The following is a 24,524-nucleotide window of genomic DNA, read 5'->3' as shown; positions in this document are numbered from 1 at the left end:
ATCGCAGATACGGCATTCCACGTAGCAGGGGTCCGTTGTGTGTCGTGCACAGGAAACGTTTTCTGTAGTTTTACAAAAGGTTTCTTTTTGGAAACCAGTTGCCAATAAATAGTTTTGTAATGTGTACTACAAGAAATATATTTAATTTTCCAACACATGGGTATGGTTATTTTTGCATCTATAAAATAGGTTTTTTTTTTTAGATATAATACTAGGTATTTCTTACGAAAATCGGCACATAATTATGAATTTTATGTGATGTTTAATTAAGCATAATTTTTTAAACCATTGTAAAGATGATCAATGTTGAATAATTAAACTTTATTTTGTTTTATTATGCTTATAAATGTGCGTAGTTAATACTGGAAAGCTATTCAGGGATCGGTTTACAATTCACTTTATCTGTTAAAGGTACTGGGACAACGCAAAGTATAAATTCCTGTGTAAGAATCCGAACCCAGTAATTCTGCGAACACTATTTTGTTTTCATGTAAATGTACAAATTTACAGATATCTGTAATTTTACAAGAATATTTCTGTTCCATTTACAAAAAACAAAGGGAGTGAGTCTTTTAGTACTCGTCAGTGTTGTGTAAACATCTAACCTCGGGACCGAGCAAGCTCATGTGTTCTCATGTTGTTCATGTTGCAAATAAACTTATAATACGAAACTCGGATACGAAATTTAACTCATAATTATTTCAAAGAAGGCCAAGGGTTATAAGCTGATAAATAAATTAGTCGCTTTTCAAATACCTAACATTTCAGGATGTGAATCACACACCTACTTTCTGCGCCCGCGCTAGAATTCGTTGCCTAAATCGTAAAAGTTGCCTAAAACCACCAAACGCAGGTAGCAATTAGCAGGGGCGGATCCAGGATTCACTTCTGGGCACCAGTAGTCTGGGCCTAGTATCATACCTGTTTATTACTTCAGAAGTCGTATTATCCGGTGCATATTTTATTTACCCTTCTGGGGGGGGGGGGGGTGACCCAGTGCGCCCTTCTAAATCCGCCACTGGCAATTAGCCGCACGAAACAACAGGAACTTTTACACTTTTGGAAACGGCTCTGATTAAACCCCGGCTTTGAACCGGATTTTCAACAAGGAATTTAATTAAAAGACTGCCAATCTTGTTAAAATTCAGTAAACAGTTAGTACTGTTACGACCTATTGGGGAGAACTAGGTTCGTAAGGGATAGTCCAATTAAGTTTTACTACATTTTTATTAATTAATATTTACATTAATAATAAATAATTGTACTTAAAAATGTCCCATCACAAATCACTGGCACTTAAAAATGTATATTCTCACATCACTCAAAGTCTGTCAAGTTCTGCAGTTCGCACTCCTCACTGGAGCTAGGCTCAACAGTGGTTCGCCCCTTACCTCGTGCCAGTCCACACACACAGTCTCGCGCCACTCAGTCGCACTCTCACGGTCCCGTCGGTCCGCGTCGCGCCACTCTCGAGGGTGTCTCGCCCTCTTCACCGATGTCGCACTTCTATTCCCTTCACTCTCGGAACTCACCCGGAACTCGCTCGACACTTTACACACCAGCTAGGTTTTATACTGGGGTTTTGTCTTTCACAGATGTCAGAGACCGCTCAAGCTTGTTTATAGGTTTGAGAATTGTATTAATTTCTTGCTTCCTAAGAATTTATGCCACTTAGTCTGAAATGTTTTTGACATAAGGAATTAAATCTTTAAGATACTCTTTCTTTAGCTGTTAAGGTGACTTCATGGCACACCATTTGTTTGAAGAGCACTTGTTAGATGTTTAATTTCTTCCCCAATACTGTCTTCTTGGCAAATGGCTCTAGCTTTGTTGACCAAAGTTGAGATGACTGTTCTCTTCTGAGATTACGGATGGCGTGAACGCGTCTGCAGGTGCCTGTCTGTGTGGTTTGGCTTTCTGTAAACACTGTAGCCGAATTGGTTATCCTCTCCTCCTGTGTCCACCGAAATGTCGGTGATATATTAGCTACAACCCAGAAGCCAGCTAATTAAATCTTATTCTATTTTAGTTTACCAATTGTATTCCATGGTAGTTTCACTATTATTAAGTTTAATTTGGCACACCAATACGTTTGATACTACCTTCATGTTTACGGGTTTATGTTGCTACACGTGGCTCTACCAAATTTGTTTCACATTTCTGTTCAACGACTTCCATTCCATTTTCATTAAGTTACTCCTAAATGCCGTATAAAGATAGCTTAAGTGTTTCGTTCTTTAAACGATTCATGCAATGAGATTATGATTTAAAACAATTCCTTGAACATACGCCATTTTAGTGTTGCACTGTTTTACATGGAAAATAAATAGTTATCCAGGTTTTGTTGTCTTCCTGCATTCACTGTTACTTACGACACAATCTCGTCATTGTTAGCCCAATGTGTTAGTCTGGGCTGTCATGCCTCGCCGGCCGCAGGTACTGCAGTGTCGTGGTGTGCCTGCGGGTACTAAAGTGTCGTGGAGTGCCCGCGGGTACTGCACTGTCGTGGTGTGCCCGCGGATGCCGCAGTGTCGTGGAGTGCCCGTGGGTGCTGCAGTGTCGTGGTGTGCCCGCGGGTGCTGCAGTGTCGTGGTGTGCCCGCGGGTGCTGCAGTGTCGTGGTGTGCCCGCGGGTGCTGCAGTGCCGTGGTGTGCCCGCGGGTGCTGCAGTGTCGTGGAGTGCCCGCGGGTGCTGCAGTGTCGTGGAGTGCCCGCAGGTGCTGCAGTGTCGTTGTGTGCCCGCGGGTGCTGCAGTGTCGTGGAGTGCCCGCGGGTGCTGCAGTGTCGTGGTGTGCCCGCGGGTGCTGCAGTGTCGTGGTGTGCCCGCGGGTGCTGCAGTGTCGTGGTGTGCCCGCGGGTGCTGCAGTGTCGTGGTGTGCCCGCGGGTGCTGCAGTGCCGTGGAGTGCCCGCGGGTGCTGCAGTGTCGTGGAGTGCCCGCGGGTGCTGCAGTGTCGTGGAGTGCCCGCGGGTGCTGCAGTGTCGTGGTGTGCCCGCGGGTGCTGCAGTGTCGTGGTGTGCCCGCGGGTGCTGCAGTGTCGTGGTGTGCCCGCGGGTGCTGCAGTGTCGTGGTGTGCCCGCGGGTGCTGCAGTGTCGTGGTGTGCCCGCGGGTGCTGCAGTGTCGTGGAGTGCCCGCGGGTGCTGCAGTGTCGTGGTGTGCCCGCGGGTGCTGCAGTGTCGTGGTGTGCCCGTGGGTGCTGCAGTGTCGTGGAGTGCCCGCGGGTGCTGCAGTGTCGTGGAGTGCCCGCGGGTGCTGCAGTGTCGTGGTGTGCCCGCGGGTGCTGCAGTGTCGTGGAGTTCCCGCGGGTGCTGCAGTGTCGTGGTGTGCCCGCGGGTGCTGCAGTGTCGTGGTGTGCCCGCGGGTGCTGCAGTGTCGTGGAGTGCCCGCGGGTGCTGCAGTGTCGTGGAGTGCCCGCGGGTGCTGCAGTGTCGTGGTGTGCCCGCGGGTGCTGCAGTGTCGTGGAGTGCCCGCGGGTGCTGCAGTGTCGTGGAGTGCCCGCGTGTGCTGCAGAGTCGTGGTGTGCCCGCGGGTGCTGCAGTGGTGTGTTGTGCCCGCAGGTGCGCCGGCCGCCGCGCCGCGCTCCAGCCTCGATGACGTCGCGGCCCAGAGCCTCGTTTCGTCGCAAGCCCCACGTCGTGCCGCAGCAGGTGAGGGAGCGCCCTACTCCGCGCCCGGACACCGGGGAACTTCGCGTGTTCAGTTCTCAATGTGCTGGAAGCCAAACTCACGTGCTTCATATTGCTCCTGTTACTGACTCATGTCTGGCTTATCTGAGAGGATTTTTGAGCCAATTCGAATACCTCTAACCAAAGCAGTCCAGTATCGCAAGCATCCCATTTGATAGGTTTCACGAGACTGTATTCAGTGAGCAGGTGGCTTGTGCCCTAGTTTGTTGGAGGATCGTGGAGTCTATCCTGGATGTCTCTGAAACCGCGATTTTTTTCTAGTCCTTATCTATGCTGTTCGAAAACATTTCTTTGCAGCCGGTGTTGTCTGTTTCACGTTTAGATTGCAGTTGCCACATTCACACCACCCGGCTTGTGAATATTCATATTCTCATTTTGTACACTATCGTCAATTATAATGAGTCTTTTTTTAATTTCACTATTTGTGGATTTTTCTAAGACCATAAAATTGTATATACTGAAAGTATTAGTACAGATGTAGTCATTCGGAAAGCAATAAATAAATAAATATATGCCAAATCACCAATTATTATTGGAGTGAAAGTTCTTTACTGAGGGCAACAATTTTCGATATCATGAGGGGAATAGTTGGTACGAGGTGAGGGAACCAGTAGTGGAAAGTGCTCTAGCAATCGATGGGGAAGACGACATGGGAAGAGGATTGGTACGTAGCGGAGCATGCTTTATGCTAGTTTTAACGGCTGGAAGGGAGACGGCAGGGGAGAGGTAGAAATGACGCAACAGTGATGCTTCTGAATTCTCGTAACGCTGCTTGTGTTTGTCTACTCCTCAGTTTTCGTAACGGCTGAAGATTGACGCTGCTATACTTTTATTTTGTTTAAAGAATCTACAATTTATTTATTCGTGAGGAAATTGATTTGTGCAATTGAGTTTATAATCATCAATAATTTTTATGTGGATAGTTTGATCGAAAATGAAAATAATTTATCTCTATACCTAAAAAGCAAGAAGTTTTAGTTCTGTCGTGCGTGGACTCCACGCGCCCAATTTTTTTTTACAGGAGAAACTGTTTGCATTTTCGGTCATTATTAATAACAAGGCAATATATTAAATTATGTGCTTTGCTCAAACAGACGCAACAATTTTAACAATAAATTATATAAAAATAATTTTTTGCAAAAATTGTTAAAAACAAAGTGGAAAATACCTATAGGTAGTATTATTAGATAATACTCTCAATGAAATACAACAATATCATTTATTCCCAAAATTATCATTCAACATGTTTTCATTACAAATTATAATATTTCAGATACATTAAATAAGTATTTCATTACATTATAAAGTTGAGCCCAAACCTTTTCTGCTGTATGTCATATATCTGGCATTACTAATGGCTGAAACCGTGCATTGTAAAGAGAAAGTAAATGCCAATTAAAGTGAACACTGCAGACTAGGGATAAGACACGCAGTAGGGTGAGTCAAGGCGACGACTCGTCAAAGCGTGACGCTCAGGAGTGGGGAGCTCGATGCCGTTGTTGGAAGGGAGAACAAGGATAAAGCATACAGAATCAGACATCTGCTATGTTATCTTCGTCGTTTTGCCAAGATTCAGCATGTGAAACATGTGACAGAAATTGAAGTCAAATGCTATTTCTCATATTTAATAGCAATAACAGTTTTAGTGTGTCATACATTTCAAAATAAGTGAAGGTCAGAGAAAGGACTTAAATCCGCTTTCGCCGGGTAGCGATTTTGGTGTATTATCGAATATCAGTGCAATGTTAACCCTTTCACGTTATTTGTCCACTGAAGTAGACAATTTAGATCTCAAATAGCTTAAAACCCGCGGCTTTGCTCGCGCCATTTCAGAATATCGCTAAAATAGTACCATTTAAAGAAAAGTGACTAATTCCAAACTTTTTTTTAAATAAATAGACACAAAGTACTCTACGTAATTATTTATTTACATTTTTATGCTAAGATTCTTACTTCCGGCTTTGTTTGGTATAGAAATATGAATTTTTTATGAAAAAAAACTTACTCCCTTTTCAAACCCTTAAAAAAGAAATCCAGAAAATATAAAAATAAAAACAATTTGTAACGCTAGGTATATGCTTAATGATCATTCTTAATTTCTAATCCTTTAATCTAGTAGGTAGATACGGTAATATGCATAATTTTTTTAATTTAAAACAAACTAAACCTCGTGACACACCTTAAGGGCGGAATCTTTCACATAAATTAAATAATTTTATAGTTTATTATTTTTTCCATTAATTTACGTCTTACTTATTTAGTTTATGAGATACCATTTATTTTTTAAAAATAAATAAAGACACACCATATTCACCCCCATTATTACATGAATTTTAATAAAAGGAAAAAAAGCAATACGTAACTGTAGATGCAAGTTTTTTTAGTTCATAACTTCTTATTATAATTGAGTTTGAAGTATTTAGTTTTTGTTTTACAATCACTACTACAATTTTCACCAATATTAGGGTTTGAACTTAGCAAATTGGTAAAATTGTGGTTGGTTATATTCATATGTTTATTATTTGCACCCTAAATAATTTATTATGCTTAATTTATTTCAGAGATATAATTATTAAAAATTAATTCATACTTTCCCATTTTCACCCTGTAGGGATTGATTATCACAGAATGGTAAAATTGTTGTTGGTAATTTTCTTATGTTTATAATTGGAACAAAAATATGTAATGCTTGATTTTACCCGGATGTATAATTATTAATTTTAATACCATATTAATCTTGTTCACACCTTTAGGGCTTGCATTTCACAAAATATAAAAATTTGGTTTATTATTGGTACCCTACATAATTTATTATCTTTATTATAATCATATATATATATTTATCTTAAAAACATACTTACCCCTCAAGGGTTGAATATTGCAAAAAAAAAAGTGTTTGTTCGTATTCTTTTGTTTATTATAGTTACTTAAAATCATTTGTTACGATTAATTAAATTCGGAGATATAATTATTATTCTTAAATAAATACTTACCCCCTTTTCCCCTTAGGGGTTTAATTTCACATTAGGCCTATATAAAACTAGTGATGATTATTATCGTATGTTTTTTATTGGTACCCAATATAATTTGTTTTGTTTAATTGAATTCGGAGAAATAATTATTATTCATAAAAACATACTTACCTCTTTTTTCACCCCTTAGGGGTTGAATTTTGCCAATTAAAAAAAAGGTAGTTCTCGCTTGTTTATTATTGGTACTCAATATAATTTATTACCCATAATTAAATTTGTAAATATTATTAATCATCTTTAAAACATACTTATCCCTTTTTTACACTTAAGGGATTGTTTGTCGCGAAATGTAACTTCTTTTGGTGGTTTTTGTATGTTAATTATTGGTACCGTATATCTTTTGTTTAGCGCGTGATTAGTTTTAGAGATATAATTAAATATCTTAAAACCATATTTACCCCTTTTTCACCCACTTAGGGGTGAAATTTTAATTATATATAGTCCAATACTTACAATCCAATCCAATACTTTAGGGCTATAAAATACATAAAGTTTATTTTACTTTTATTAATTGCTATAATATAATTATAATTTAATATTATAATTATAGCATAAGCTTATTACATTTACGAAATCTAAAAATAATAGTTTAGTCTCAATAAAAAAACTAACATGAGGTATATCTTTAGAATTGACAAAGTATGACTGAAAGGGTCAACGGGAATACCAGAGAAATTAATATACAGTAGTACACAGGTATTAAAACAATTGTAATAAGCTGCACTATAAAGAAGGGGGAAAAACCAGATGATCACGTGCCTTCTTCAAAAGCATTACGGAAACGTACCCGTGAAATGTGAAATATGATACTACTGAAATTAAAACCGACAGTAACGATAGACTCTAAACGAATTTAAAACGCAGGCATCGTAGTAAAAAAAAATTTCTGAACGCTAACCATAGAATTCCCGGACGTACTGGCTCCGCCCACTCAGGGGTGTACTTGTGTCTGTGAGGCGGGCTGACACTTGCTTCCAGCGCGGTGTTTGGCTCTGGGCTGGCGCGCAGTCTTCTCGTCGTGCATGGGGCAACTATGAGATATGGGCAGTTTACTTTAACATTCTATGGCGAAAAAATGAAGATAAAGGTGTAATGCAAGTGCCTTGATTGTTATCGTGGATCTGTACCGGGTGTTTTTTCATGCACAGACATTATTCTGAAAACATGAGTTTTAGCCATTTTCACACTTATAAAAATACAGTTTAAAAACAAAATACGGAAAAAACAACTAATTATCCACCCACAGCGTATCCTTAAAAGCTTTTAGTAAACAAACACGCGTATATGTTTTTTAATCGAGTGTTTTTTTTTCTGAAGCGCCCCGGGTAGGCGGGGGCCTTACGGGGATTAGGCCCGGACATCTACATCTCGCAATTCCAAATATTCTGATACCGCTAGCTACCGTGCTACATTTTATGGTTTGACATGGAATATGACATAGCTTTGGCTACTGTTTGAAAACAACACTAGTGAACTAGTGTGATTATCATTATAGTTGTGGTCGCCCGCGTGAAATAATAAGTTGTTTCCTCGCGGCGCTTACAGACTAGAGCCGGTTAGTAAATTTCTGTTTGCAACAAGGCATATACGGTATGGGAGATATGATTTATGCATTGAAATGCCAACAAATGTGATAAATAGTTAAAAAATTGGAGTTATAACTAAAATATGAAAAATTCCCATTTTGGCGACGCTTAATTAATACCCCTTAAGATCTTTCATTTTACCATGGTAGGATGTAATCAACATTAAGAGGTTTGTAGAGTTTTATTTATTTTTCACAATGTTGTATTCAGTGTGTGTGGCGACTGGCTCGCTCCGCCCTGAAGAGTCCCTGCAGCTGGTCTAGTTCAATCTTGCCCGAACAACCCGATACTTTCCCCCCTGTGTCCCCCCCCTCCCCTCTACAGCCGTGCCCTGTCGTGGGGTCTTCTCGCCCTTCTCTGGCCAGGCGGTGTCGTGTTATCGCATCTCCGCCTCGACCCAGGCGACTGAGTGATCAGATCACTCCGCCAGTCTCCTCCCAGAAGAGACCAGGGTTGGTTCACCGGCGGGGTTCCTACCAGGCACGCCAGAGACGAACACCGGGCAGCTCTATACTAACAACTCAGGCGGGAGTCAGCATCAACAGGGGTGACCACAACAATCACATTTCCTACATAAAATGTTAAATTATACGGAATGTACCATAAAACTACGTCAAGCCGAGTACAGTTATAGGCGAATTAATCACGATTCTAAATAAAATAAAAAAATTCAAAAAGTGTTGTAGTTTTTGGGTTTAAGGCTTTTTATTCAAACCTTTTTAAATCCCCACCCCGCACCAAATTATTAGGTAGATACTCTCAACAAAAATTTAGCTTCGGAATCAAAGAACCCTACTGTTGATAACAATTCAAAATATAATCAAACATGCTATAGCTTTGGGGGGGGGGGGGGTAATTATTTCGTGACTTATACGGCAACAATTTTTAATCGGGCAACTTCAACTATTTACACCGTAAAAATTACTTTCTTAACTCAGCAATTTATTTGCTTTAGTTAGCCATATTTTCAAATAACTTGCTAAGTTAGCAAAGTAACTTTTTTACAGTATGATTCGTCCAATTTACCCGACTAAAATATTTTTGCCCCATAAGTCCCCCAAAGTATAGCATGTTTGATTTTTTAAAATTGTTATCAATAATTCGGTTATTTATGATTGCGCAGCAAAAATATTTAGTCACAGTATCGAATAAGTTGGTACACATGTTGGCGATTGAAAAACTTTTAACTCGAAACCTACTACAATTTTTTAATTTAGGTTTTTTTTTAAAAAAAAATCAGAATTGTAATATACTTTCCTGTCAAGTCTATCGACTCAAAATCGAGTTATGGAACATTCCTTATATTATATTTTCTGGTGTGAACATGATTAACTTATTTTCTAGAATTCGAAGCATTTGAGAGTTATCACATCCGCCACCCTTAAATTTGTATAATGGTTTCTGAAAGAAAGTAAAGTTATTTTCTTCGTCATAATGTTGGTACCACTTGAATAATACAGATACATTGTTCATACTGGGCATACTGCCTCTGGCGGACTGGCGTGGCAACTACGCCAGGAGATCATCAAAACGTTCACGGAGCTGTTCCGTATTATTCTTTAAAATAGTTTGTTAGAATCCTGGTTACGTTTCGTGCTTTGCCTTCAGTCTGTTGGATTCTACGGTTAGTTATGCATGTTCTTCATTTCGACATATTTGCAGTTTATTATTTTTTAAAACAATATGGAGTACATTATTTTTTTCATTTTGCCTGTGACAGTAGGCTCTTGATTATACTGTCATTAATAATTTCATACAATAAATATGATTATCTGTACACAGATAATGATTTTCTGTTATTTTACCAAACATTCCTTTGGAAAAATTTGCCAAGAAATAGTCTGTAATACTACAAGAAAGATATTGTAAATTTGTACAACACATTGCTGTGGTTATTTTTGCATATATGAAATGCGTTTTTTCCAAATAATACTGAGGTATTATAGTGAGGCAAATTTGCGCAAAATTTTATATTTTAATTGATGTTTCATCCAAGCATAATTTATTTAAACTATGGGAAAGATGACCGAATATTCAATAATTGTTCTTTATTTGTTTTTATTGTGCTTATTAATGTGCGCAGTTAATACTGGAAGGCTATTCTGGGAACGGTTTACAAATAACTATTGGAGATACTGGGACAACTCAAAGCATAAATTACCGGGTAAGAATCCGAACCCAGTATTACTGCGAATACTGTTTTGTAGTGATATAGTTGTTTTCATGTAAATGTACAAATTTTTAAATATACTTAATTTTACATGAATAATTACGTTCTATTTATAACCAAATTTTGCCGTGTACGCCAACTATGGTTCCACCTAACAAATTTAAATGTTATTGGCCTAGGGGCATGCATATTTCGCGAAAAGATTCCGAGATGCTCTTAAAGTTGAAACACTGTACCATCGTCTGTGTTTCGTGATTGGGTGAGTTGTCTTTCAGGTCATGTCGATTGTTACACCACCAATCACAGTAATCCAGTGCGGAAGCAAACACTTCCTCGGTGGCTCGGTCAAATAAGGCAACGGCTTTTCTTGCAGACTGCCGCCAATCACTAGGAAGAAACTACTGGTGCGGGTACACCTTGTCGCGAGTCTAATAGGCCTTCAACATTTTTCGCGAAATTGACGTGCTACTAGTTATTGCGAAGACATAACCTTGGAACGTTTGTTAACTCTTCCATTTTTACCAGATATATATGCAAGTAACGCCATATCTTTCAATGGCGCACACATAATAATCGTTGCAGATAATAAACGATACAAAACGTTTGATACCAGATTAAATCTAACAAGTTTAAAGGTATTGTTTTGAATGTAGCGGCCTCTAACTGTGTGTTGATCTCCGAGCTCGTTAAAGTGTTACGTACATCATTAAAAATTATTTTATACTGTTGGTCGAAAACTTCACTTTTTTTGATTAAAAATCACATACAAAAAACTCAAAATAACAAATGTGGATGTTACAATTTTAAGCAAAGTTTTTAAAGCTTTACTACATACATTATTGACTGTAAAGTATACACAGTTGTACAAAATCGCACTAATTGAGCACTAATTTTTGACAAATTTTAAACTTGAAATTTCATTATGTTATCGCCAACTTGACACACGTAACGGTCGGTGTTTGTATATACAGAATGTCCATAAAATAATGTCCCACTTTTAATGATATATTATAACAGTTCAACTTAGACTGTTTATAACAAATCTAGCATCAAATTGAAGGTTAACTAACCTAGTTTTTCTTACAAGTGTTTCAAATATTCAATATGTGCACCTTTAGTTATACGGTGCACATCCAACCTGAAGTCCTATTCTTCCTACACTTTGGTTAACAAGTCCGGAGTAATGGAAGCAATAGCATCTTCAATTCTGTGTCTCAACTCTGGCGGATCATTAGGTAGCTGCGGAACGTAGACACGATCTTTTATAAAGCTCCAAAGGAAAAAAATCCCTTACGGCACAGCCTACATGCATAGGTAGATTTCGAAGTACCTGTATATTCTGGAAATACTTTGGAATCTTCTATAAAATTCTGGAACATTTTAAGAACTTAATGTTCATAACATTTTTATGTGCTTCAATATTAAAAAATGATCGATTAAATATTGGCTCATTTTCCGTGCAGCGGAAATATCGACTATTTTTAACTCAGTGTATCCATCACTTGAATAACTTAGGACAAATTTAATATTATATGAAAAAAAGGTAATTATATAACGGTTTTATCCTTCAAAAACTATTTTTCATCCCTTGCAGTTATATCGTGATCGTATAAAAATTTGCTTTGCACCAAGTTTTAATAAAATATTAAAATGATTTAAAATAAATTCGAATGAATGTGATAAAAAGCAACATTGAATTTTTTTTTTTAATTTCAAACCCTGTTTTTACGGTAATAACTCGTTTCATCAAATAATCTTTCAGCCAAGTTTTAGATGCAGTTTAGGATTCATAAAATAAATTATAACGAATTTTATAGTAAATCAGTTTTTAAAAAAGTAATGATCCTTTTTTTCTTTCAAATTTTGTTATTTCCACCCCTTGCAGTGATGGTTGGTTAGATAAAAATTTATTTTAACAATAATTTTAGTCAATATTTAGAAAGTTAAAAATTAGAATGAATTCGACAGTAGTGTACACCGCTGTGTAATTGTATTTATTTTCTTATTCCAACCCCAGATTTTATTCAACACATTGCAATAATGGTTTGTTTTATGAAAAATTGTTACAGACAAAGGTTTTAGATAAAAAATTATAAGATTTACAAATTATTTGAACGGATTTGCTAGTGTGCCTAATAAGGGAGTTATGAATTTTTCGTCATTCAACCCCCGTTTATCCCACCCCTTGCAGTTATTGTAGGCCGTATTAAAATATTATTTTAGACATAAGTTCTAGATAATAATTTAAGGTTTTACAATAAATTAAAACGATTTTTATAGTGTACATGGTACGGAAAATACAAATATTTAAAATTATACCCTTGTTTTTTCTACCCCCTGTAGCAATGGCTCATCTTATCAAAAATTGTTTCAGACAAAAGTATTAGGTAATAATTATAAGATTTGCAAAAAAAAATGAACGGATTTGATAATGTACCTATTAAGGGAGTTACGATATATTTTTTAAAAAACTACCCTTTATTTTTTTAACCTGCAGCAATGGTTTGTCTAATCAAAAATTGTTTCAGTCAAAAGTTTTAGAAACAAATTTTAAAATTATAATATATTTATATGAATTTGATATTGGGTCTACGAAAGGTGTTAGGATTTTTTTTTGTTCTCTAACCCTTGTTTTTTTTTCAACCTCTTGCAGTTATGGTTGGTCGTATCAGAAACTTTTAAGATAAAATTTTTGGCCTTACACCTACGAGTTATAATACGTTCAAACGGATGTGATATTTCCTATATTATGGGAGTTATATCAATTTTTTTTTTCAAAAACCCTTCTCCATTCTACCCCTTTGGTCGGATATTGTCTATTAACGAACTCGATCGTGATTTTCAACTACTAGATTTTATGTAACAGTTTGGAAGTGATTTGTGAAAATTGCGACCGTTATCGTGTCCAAAAAAAGTGATATATATATATATATATATATATATATATATATATATATATATATAAAGTTGACAGTGGTTTTGGGGTCCATGAACAATGAAACAAATAACTTTATAAAAATTTTCCGAAAGTCGCACCATGGTAATGGCTACAATAGGTAGTAATTAGTTGAACTCTACTCAAAAATCGCATGGTGTTATGTCAGGTAAACGTGGAGGCAGCGATAAATAACAAAAAAAAAAAACTGTCGTCTCGACCATTACGACCAATCCAATAGTCATCTGACTTAAAATCATGTAGCAACTGTAACTCGTATGGACTTCAAACAAAACTCACATTGAATTGAAATAATAGATTCATCCTAGCAAATTTCAGGACACATAATGGTTTACGCTCAGGAGACATCATTTTGTGTCGGTCGCGCTGCTGTAATCAAGAAAACTACAAAGCAGTACTCGCGCATGCGCTTAAATAAAACTGTTCAAGCTGCTCTTTAATTGTAATCTTAAACCAACTCTCTACAATGCTTATATTATTTTGTTGTGATTTGTAGGACCGGATAATTAATAATCAAAAAACTATTTCACTACAACATTTAATGTGCACACTCACGCGAACGACAAGTATAAAACATACCAGACTAAACACTAGCGGATCACACATAGAAAATACCAAAGATAACATTAAGCAAACACTTGCCAAATGAAGTCTGTTCTTATTCACAACATCTTTTATGAAAATCCTGTATTATGACGGACCGCAGAGTGCTGTGAATCGTTCTCCTTGTTAACGGACAGTCGGATGACGGACGGACGCATGCTTGTACTTGAAACTGTTTTAACGTTTTTAAATGTAAACATAAATAGTTACAATCGCGGACAAATACTCGGCTTCTTTTGGTCGCGCGTAGTAAAGAGCTGGGCTTGGCCGAGCTAATCCGCTCGTTCCCGTGACTGCATGCGTGCCATTGTAGACACTCTGTTTATGATTTACGTATCCGTTTCCGTGATACGTGTTCGCTTTCGCTTTCGTGTTCCGTTGTGGAACGGCCTTTGGCGATGAGTCATAGTATGACGTCTTAAAGGTCGTGTCTCACTGTGAACTTTCACTTCAAACAACTTCCAGCCGAGTTGGTCAAACTATATTGGAAGGTTATGAAATCACCGAAAACGTCTCTATCGCCGCCATGTTTGTTTGACAAGTTTGATGACTTGTGTTTCCATAAAATATTTAGTGAAGTGGATGGGTTCTAAAAATATTTTGGAATTTGGACGGAGCTAACCAATCAGAATGGTGCTCAGTGAAACCGGAAAGGGCGTTCATTTCCGTCACAACGAATTCTTAAAATGAAGAAAACATGGACGATTAGACGTTATAAAGTTGAAACAACCAAAATAATGTTAGTGTGCACGTGTATTCAAAATATTAATTTTTTTCTGGAGTAAGCAAACGATTTTTCATATCTTTTAAAAATTACAGGAAAAAAAATATTTTATTGTAGTACGGGTAATAATGTGTGTTATATTTATAGAGGTATTAAAATTTAATAATTGAAAGAAAATAAACTATTACAACAATTTCAAAATTTCCATCTAGATTTTTAATTAATTATTTTAATTTTAAAATTAGATTAAAATTAAAAGTTTGACCCAGCTCACTCTAATTAAAATATTTAATAGTGTAACAAGTAACCGAATTTATTTGATGGCGACAATTGCAAGCCACACATCTTCCAACCCTATCGTCAACTGTGAAACTCGCCCGTGCGACGGGGCCTGGAGGAGCAGCTCGTCTCCCAGAAAGGCGGAGGGGTATTATTTCCTCGCCCGGCACTTGCTCGGGACAGCGCTGCTGCGGGCCGGTCTCCCTGGAGGGACGTCACAAGGGAGATGTATTGTAACCCGTCTCGTAATCACTTCTGCGGAAGATGGATTGCGTCAGCGCCCGCCGGTTTCTCGGAAGCAGGCGGGCCAAGTCTTGCTGGAGGGAGGGATGGGGTTGTCTGCCGTGAGACGTTGTCACCGGCAGGGACGCGGCCAACCTCGGAGAAGTTGCGCGACGCGCGGTTTTGTGGGGCAGGCGCGGCCGCGGGCGACCCCCGTTCAGCGTGCGCACCGAGCTATCTTTGGCTCGGTCGCGCAACCCGTAGCTTAGGCCCATGTCTAGGGGACAGGAAATATTCGCGTTTCCAATGACCTTCACAACCATATGTATACTCGGGTTAGTGTCACATTTTAATTGGCTGCCGACTGGTAGGAAATCTAAATTAGATAGCCTATGATTCCCCATAACTGTGTACGATAGCGGAGGCATATTAGTCCGACCTTACGGCCGGCGTTCTCATGTTCCCCTCCCACATATGCGCCCTAATAGGGTAGGGTAATAGCGGAGGCAGATATATTCCGACCTTGTGGCCGGCATTTCTCAACGTTCCCCTCCCAATATGCGCCCTTGAAGGGTAGTGTGGGAGTATCGTACCAGTTCTCTTTTAAAACCTTCCAGAGCTTTTAAACAAAACAGAACCTTTATGGATCACTCCCTATTATTGACTGGGAGGGTATTAGAGCTTCGGCGACGACCAGCGGCTGGGCCACCAACCCAGCATAGTCGCCTCCTCAGCCCCTCCACCACACTCAGCTGACCAGACAGTTGGTTGTGTCCTGAGCCCTAAGACTTTATCAGCACTGCTGGCGCCTTCCCCAATCTCCCACATCACACTGAGACCCCTCAAAACACCCAGTGAACCGGTGGTCCGGTGGAGGCCTATCCAATATATGTTAGCTATCCAGGCTAGTACCGGAGCTGTGTCGTCACTCACCACGTCGACTCCGCATCAGGCGGAGGCAGCTTGAAGTACACACATTTGAATTTCATCCCATCACGGTTTCAGTCACTAGGCATGGGATTTTTGTTAAAATGATTACCACACCAGCTGTCTGTTAAATCTTTGTAATATTGTCTGCGTTTCGTAGTTGGCTGTGCCAAACGCATTTGAATGGTCCAGCCAAATAAGGCAATGGCTTCCCTTGCAGACGGCTACTGACGTCACGCGTGCTTACCTTCAGGGATAATAGCGGCCCGGCCTCGCCAACCTCCCTGCCCCCGCGAGCTCTTTCCATGGTGCTGTGATCTGTCCCTCAGTGGCCTGGGAGTTCCGCGTGGAGTGCCATGAATAAGCACTGTTGTTCTGGATGCTTCGAGCATCGGGTTGGCCTAGGATAACGAGTCATGTCACAACCACTACAGTTGGTTCTAGAATGATTGCCAAGAGTATAAAAGCGGGACGCTGTGCTTCACGGGAGTTCCAAAAGTTCCGAAAGTGCGAGATGAGTGAAGTTCGAGTTCGGCGAGGAGGACGAGTGACCCCCCTCCCACCCCCCAACCGTGTGAGTGGCGCGACGCGGGGCGACGGGACCGTGCGAGTGTGACCGAGTGGCGCGAGCCTTTACGCGTACAGGTGCGTGGTTAGGGGTGAACCACTGTAAAATCTAGCTCCAGTGAGGAGTGGGAACTGAGGAATAGGCTTTTATTTAGTGATTTGTGACCAGAAATTAAGTGTGGTGATTTAATTGGTAATGTAAATAGTAGTAATAAATAAAACTGTATAAAAATTGATTGGGCTATCCTTAAGAACCCGTTTCCCCCCATTTGTAACATTTTGGTGTCAAGTGATGAAATGATTTACGAATATTAGTTAATTAAAATATATTAATAATTAATAAAATATAGAATGTAAATTTTTGATGTAAGATAAGTATTAGGAGCTGTAGTTAGTTTTGAGTGTAGTAAACTGTTTTTAATTTTGGGTATAAGTTTAGGTTTGCCCACAGAGGAAATTATATTGTAGTAATATGACAGTAGTAATAATGATAGATTAATAGAGTATGAGGACAAGGAAGAGGGCTGTCGACGAACTAAAACAACATAATGGCTTTCTTAGCCAAAATTAATAATAAAAGGGATAATAACCAGAAAGAGATTAAGAACGAAATGAAGAGTAACCAGAAGAAAATAAAGAGTAGGCTGGATGAAAGGAAAAGCACCCAGGAAGACTTGAAGAGTGAAATAAGGAATATCCAAGAGGAACTGAATAATGCAATGAAGACAGATTTAGGACATGAAGAAGGACCAAGAAGAGATAAAGAACTGTCAAAAAGATATGAAATGGGATAAGAAGAAATGAAGAAGAAGGTCGATGACATAAGCACCCAGTTGGAGGGTCAAGTGCAAAGTTTGGAACTGCACCTCGCATAACAATAACAGCAAATTGCCAGACAGGGACACCAGCTAATTCAGCTTGCAAAGGCAGCCGAACGGCATGTAGAAGCTGTGAGGGAAGAGTGCCATCGAATGTTTAAGGAAGCTACAGCTGCTGCAAACCAGAAGAGTAACTCCGAGGATGTTATGGTGGAGGGCACTTCCAGCGGCCACTCCAAATTAAAGCTACCCACCTTCGATGGTCACTATTCTTGGATGGTGTACAGAAGACAGTTCGAGGTAGCTGCAGAAGTCAATGGCTGGGACGAGGAAGGAAAGGCTACAATAGTCTTGGCCCTGCGAGGATCTCTACTCGAGTTGTTGCAAACCATACCAGTTCCAGAGACTATGCAGTACTAGTAGAAGCCCTTGAGCTGAGGTATGGCAACCGACACATGGGCGAGGTGTATCGAACACTTCTGAAGATACATCAGCAGCGATCTTCAGAAACACTTCAAGAATTCTAAGCCGACATTGAGTGGCTCGTGCACCTTACCTACCCAGAAGCACCAACAGAGTTCTGCCAGCAGCTAGCCACCAGTGCATTTATAGACGAACTTAGAGATGTAGAGGTTCAACAAACTCTTCATTTGACCTGGCACAAGAAGAGCTTTGATGCCTTTGTCCATGCCTTGAAAATTGAAGCATCATGAAGTGCTTCAAAAAACTCAAACATCAGGAGGAGAGGTGGACTGGACTGGAGTCCTACCATGAAGGAAATACGAAATACGACTAATAAAGGGGTTATTATCAGGGCATTGAAGACGCTACTGAATGATATTCCAGGTTCCCAAGTACCAAGGGCAAGAGGACGCCCGCGGTGCTTTGGCGGCTAAGAACTAGGACACATTCAGTGGGACTGCCAGACACGCAGAAAGACTTCGCAGCAAGATGAGCAGCAGTAAGAGTAACAGGGAAGCAATCAGTAGCTGTTGTGAGGGGCCACATGCCAGCTTTACATGAATTTTTTGGCCCTAAGGATTTCCCTGTATCCTTAAGTAGTATAGTTTGGGGGCTCCGGGGACAGGCTTCAGGCTGTGGTGCCTGTGGTGCCGCCCGCCATCTTGGATTTTGACGTCACGGTGGCCATCTTGGATGACCTTGACCTTTGACCTTCAAAATTTGCCAAAATTTGCCAAAATTTACCCAAAAATCGTCAAACTTTCCATTTTTTTGGAAAAAAAATTCCATCAAAAAATTTCAAAAAAATACCACAATTAAAAAATTAGATTTTCAAAAAACCTCAAAATACATTTTTGCCTTAGAAAAAAACCAAATATCCATATTAAGGCTTAAGCATCCATGTCTACAGCCTCCGATAAGCCTTTGACATCATCATGGAATATGTCATGGAATATGTCATCATGGAATATGACGTCACCGTTGCAATTTCCGTTACGGCCGCCATCTTGAAATCTTTATTTATTATCGGATTTTAATGAAAACATTTTAAATTAATAAAACAACTGAATTAATAAAATTTGAATAAAAAATATTAAAAAAAAACATACATTTACGATATAGAGCTCGCAGTCCTCGGTTCGAATCCGGTGAGGGCAAAAAAAAATGGCGACCGACCCTTCCCTCAAGGTGGCTGCTGGCATACTGACCCCCACCAATTATGTCAAGGTAAATAAATATCTCATCAGCTAGTATGACGTCATGTCCGCCATCTCAAAAATCCGTAATTTTAATGCTAGAAATTCGGGAAAAAAAAATCCAAAATTCATCAAATAAATTGGCAATTAATATATTCTGATTTATTCGATCGATTCCCGTTCTTAGTTCGATCCCTGGGCGATGAAAAAAACCTTAATTTTCTGGGGAAAAAATCAATTTCAATAAATAATGATCAAAGTCCTAAAAGAAGCACAGTTTCCAAGTCAACCATCATCATATAAGCTATTACGTTCGCTATCTTGGATATTTGTATTTATTGACCTAGAAATTCTGGAAAGATTCCAAAATTCACCGAAAAAACACACAAAAATGTACATATTCAATCGATACTTGGTTCGATCTATGGACGAAGCTAAAAATAAATTTAATTTAAATACCAGAAAAGTGTCAGATTCGAGAAATAAAACACCGCAAGTTCTTTCACAAACATAATATTTATTACATAATTTATATTCTACTACAGGAACACTTGCGAAAGCCAGCAATCTTATAAACAGCTCTGCATAGGCGCGAAATGACTAATTCTTAGCTCCAATCGGTTTATATGTACTAGACAGAGACCAACCAGAACCTTTACTGACATAGTCCTCCTCTTCTTGACATTTTCTTGATACCGTGTTTAACAGTTTGCTTCACATCGTCAGAACTGTAAATTACTGCAGCTGATGTCTTGAATGAACACTTCTTTACTTTGTCATCGAACGGATATGGCTTTCCATGTATACAGTCCAACCACAAGTTATATTTCAAAGGTATGTTTGTTGCTACGTCATCAGTAAGCTGATTGATTATGTTCTGTCTGATATCGTCAAGAAAATTACATACGTATTTCGACTCACTAAGCGTATTTAGATAATAGTAGTCTTTCAATGTTCCACGAAATGCAGACTGCGCCAAGTAGAAGCCAATATCATTCACCTGTAGAGCACCGATCACAGTCTTAGGTTTAGTTCCATGTCCAGATGCCATAGCAATAGGTTGCTGCGCATCTGTTTTTTTTTACTTGTACACTTTCGAGTCACCAATCTAAAGCGAGGAGTCGAAATTTCTGCAGGTAGTTCAGTAGTAGGCGCACGGACTTAACCTTTACAGTTTTTCGCATGTCGACGCAAATTATCAATTCGAGTAAACCATTTATGGCACTCATCACAGCGAAACTTCGTGCGAGTAGGATTCTTCGTACATTTACTCCTCTCATGTCTCCGTACATCATGTGCAAATTCAAACGTCATATCGCAGTAGCCACAAGGATGCCTAGTTGAAGACGAACCCGAACCAGATGTCCATGTAACTGTAGTTGTACCATTTCCAGGTATACTCTTATGCACATCAATCATTCGCTGTTGTATAGAAACCTTTACTTTCTGCCGCACTGCAGGGCCTTTGCATGTCTCCAAGTGATGCTTCAAATTAGCATTTCTTGTAAATTGCTTGCGACACTTTTTACAGCCAAACATTTTACGATAATGGTTCTTAGTGCATTCTCTCTTCGCGTGTAGAGAGAATTGCTGTTGTTTGAGAAAATCTGTCGCAGTAACAACATCGATGTTCGTTAGTTGTTGACGATTCGCCATCCATTGAAGTCTCCATCGAGGACGAAACCGCGTTCGTCGAGGTTTCCTGTACAGCCAGCACTACTGGCATTAATGTATCTTCTGCTGGTCGTACCACGACTATTGAAGTCTCCTCCAGTGTTGACGTCGCCATTGCCAACGGGATCTGCTCCATAATCGTCGTCGCTGACGTCATGGTTCCCGTAGTCGATGGTACAACCTCCATCGAGTTCGACGTTAAAGACGGTAAAGATGCCATTGAGTTCTCAAGAACAGGCAATTTATACGACTTATGCACTAGATGAAACAAACTAGGTGATCCTTACACCGTCGTCATCAGTAACAAACTGAAAGCCCCGCCGTCTGAGGACTCGCTTATATACACGAAACCGACGGAATAATATGCAAGTAAAATCAAGAACCATTTACTATAATACACGAGTCAAAACAACATTTAAAAATGAAGCACATATGATCGAAAAAAATTATATGCAGAGTGATACGTTCTCGTCTCATTAATTCGATCTCACCAATATACACTCCAAAACTTCAACAGCTCCAACAGCTCCAAATGCTCCAATGCTCCAATGCTCCAATGCTCCAATACTCCAATTCTACAATACTCCAATTCTACAATACTCCAACAGCTCCAACAGCTCCAAATGCTCCAAATGCTCCAAATCTCAAACAGCTCCAAATGCTCCATCAGCTCCAAATGCTCCAAATGCTTCAATGCTCCAACAGCTCCAAATGCTCCAATACTCAAAATGCTCCAACAGCTCCAAAGCACCAACAGCTCCAAATTCTCCAAAGCTTAAACAGCTCCAAATTCTTCAAAGCTCCATAACTCCAATGCTACAATGCTCCAACAGCTACATATGCTCCAACAGCTCCAAATGCTTCAACAGCTCCAAAGCTCCAACAGCTCCAAAGCTCCAATGCACCAACAGCTCCAATCGCTCCAAAAGCTCCAAAGCTTCAAAGCTCGAATGCTCCAATGCTCCAACAGCTCCAAATACTCCAAAGATCCAAAAGCTCTAAATGCTCCTAAGGTCCATAGTTCCAATATGGATATTTTGTTCTTTCTAAGGCAAAAATGTATTTTGAGGTTTTTATAAATTCTAATTTTTGAAAGCTTGAAAGGTTGTAAGTTATTTTCTGTTGAGTTCCTATTCCCCATCCCGGTTTGATTCGCCACTGAGCACGTAGTACGGCCGCCAGTCAAGGGGCCCGCCGAGTCGGGTGTATCTGTGTTACTGAGGCGGGATGGTGGGTGGACGCTCGCTGGTGCGTCGAAGCATAAAGCTGTGTACTGGTGCGCAGTCTTCTCGTCAAGCATAGGGAAACTATGAGATTTGAGTGGCAACCATGACAGTTAGTGGCGGATTAATGTAGATGAATGTTTAATGAAAGTCCATTGAATGCTTTCAAGAATCAGTACTGGATTTTCAATGCGTTTTAGCCACGACAGAACGACTCATCCGCCCTCAGAGTATTTCTTAAATGTTTTACGTAAACTGGTGGAGAGAGCGGTTTCCAAATCGCGTGTCTCCTTCTGAAGCCCTGCACACCGCACGTGTGACCAGTTAGTCACGTGAAGCGGCGATGAGGCGGCTATGACGCGTTTCCTCGCTGGCCGGAGCCTCTGCGCTAACGAGCCGGCCGCTGATTGTCCGGCTCTTGGCAGCCCGATCATCCGCCGCTAATTAGATTAAGTCCATCTCTACATCCACCCCTTTGTTCCTCCTCCCCCGCCCCCCCTCATTCGCGCCTAGCTGGAAACACACACGATCTACAGGGCTTTAGAAGAAACCGATTTGAATTTTTTTTAGAGATATAGTGGTGTCCGATTATGAAAAGCACTTAGGTGTATGCAGAAGTCGGATGAGTGAATCTGTTTCCGTATTAAATTTTTAAACTGTATATTTAGAAGAGTGAAAATGGCGAAAATGCTTGTTTTTAGAATAATTTTTAGGCATGAAACATCCGGTTTCATATTGTTGGAAGCACTCGAGGGACTTGCATTTCATAGTTATCTTCATTTCTCCGCTATGTATGTTATACTATGGTCACCGCTCAACTCTCATAGTTGGCCCACGCACGACGAGAAGACCGCGTGCCAGCTCAGAGGCGACACCGCGCTAGAAGCACCCGCGAGCGTCGCAATTACTATCCCGCCTCGCCAACACAGACACACGCCTGGCTAGACCCGGCGCCACCAGCCTGGTCTGTCTCCGATTACACAGCCCGTCACAGTGGCACCCGTTTCCCGACCGTAGCTTGTAAACAACCACACACGTTCTGTGGTGGACGCAGGGTGGGGGAAATTTCCCCCCTCCCCCTAAATTTACGAGAAAAATTGGTAAAATATAGCCAGCTGTATCTCAGGTGTTACAGGCCACACAAAGCTGTGTTCGCTATGTTCACTATGTTGGAGACGTCGCCAGGTGTTTGGTTCTCGGATGTTTTCTAAAACGTCGCTGACTTAGCTCATGCGCAGATAAACAAAAACATCTGTTTTCGCGCGGAATTGTGCAGTACTTCTGCTGTCCTTTTCCTTTTTATGAAGTTTAATTTTTCTCAGTGTTGTGCTTTAAATAGTCAAATCGACGGAAAAGTTAATTGAAAGATTACGAAAATATCTATGTTTATGAAATAAATCGATGGAGAAATATAGAAGGCAATATATGCAGGACAATGTCTGGGATTTTATTCCCAGGGAATGCTATCAATCTCAGTTGTATTTACCCTGAATATTACATAAATTCGTCCTCTCTAGGAACTGCTGCATCAAATAATAAAATTCTTCAAATTCTTTTATTTTTAAATTAAATTCATGAACCCATTTATTTTTACGTTCACGTAATGTGAGAGCCAGCATAATTTAATCGTCGGAATCATCACTCGAATCCCACTGCCTGCGTTTCTACGACATTGCGAACTAGACTATCCTGTCTGCCACCTGTGCAGCGTACATAGCGAACATCGCGAACATAGCGTAGCTTTCTCTGGGGCCTCGGTTTTAGTGTCGGTAGTAAAGTAAGTTTTCCGACATGAATTTTCGACAGGTCTTTAACCTCGAGTCGAGCGTCACTTCGGCTGAGGAACGACACCGCTTGAAACTCAAACTGTGAAAGCTACAGAGTTGGAGTAAATATATCTTAGTAGAGCAGACTTCACTCATATGACTCACCCGGTTAACATTTGTTTGCAGTGATGAAGTAATGAGCGTTGGTGGAGAGCGTCGAATGGAAGTCAATGAGATCTTTAACTTCGAGATTTATAAAACTATTTTCGTGATTTAAAATTTAATTTACTCGTGAGTGAGCACTGAATGGTGCTAACTGAATGGAATGACTATAAAGTTACTAACTTTGGTTTTGGAGCCATTAATCGCAAAATGCCTCAGCGTATCAGGTTATGTTGGAGAAAAAGAAAACAAGCGAAATCACCCGAGCAGAAGCAAATAACAATGCAGAGAAGTGTCGTAGGTATAGAATGAGGTAAAAAGTAGCCGATGGAGCAAAACGAGCTCCCAAACGAGACGACTGTACAGTTGTAACAAAAAAAAAACAATACTTTGGACAACACAGCGACAAACAGTCGAACCCAAAGATGAAACTAAACAGACATTCTGGACAAAACAACGACGACGGTACAGG

General features: G+C 39.9%; 1 protein-coding gene across 4 annotated transcripts in view; it reads left to right on the top strand.

The window, feature by feature from the left end:
* Nucleotides 1-24,524, top strand: part of LOC134541563 (protein cycle) — a 320,442-nt gene that overhangs the window by 192,638 nt on the left and 103,280 nt on the right. For 2 of the 4 annotated variants that reach the window (XM_063385086.1, XM_063385094.1), the window contains exon 2: nucleotides 3,557-3,646. The exons of the other annotated variants lie outside the window; for them this stretch is intronic. The gene's annotated coding sequence lies outside the window, so the exon portion shown is untranslated. The remainder of the gene's footprint in view (nucleotides 1-3,556; nucleotides 3,647-24,524) is intronic. 4 annotated transcript variants of the gene reach the window in all.

The sequence above is a fragment of the Bacillus rossius genome, chromosome 1, assembly GCF_032445375.1.
Source record: "Bacillus rossius redtenbacheri isolate Brsri chromosome 1, Brsri_v3, whole genome shotgun sequence".
NCBI classification, from domain to species: Eukaryota; Metazoa; Arthropoda; class Insecta; order Phasmatodea; family Bacillidae; genus Bacillus; species Bacillus rossius.
The sequence above is the reverse complement of the archived record's forward strand: the minus strand, read 5'-3'. Positions and strand labels throughout refer to the sequence as shown.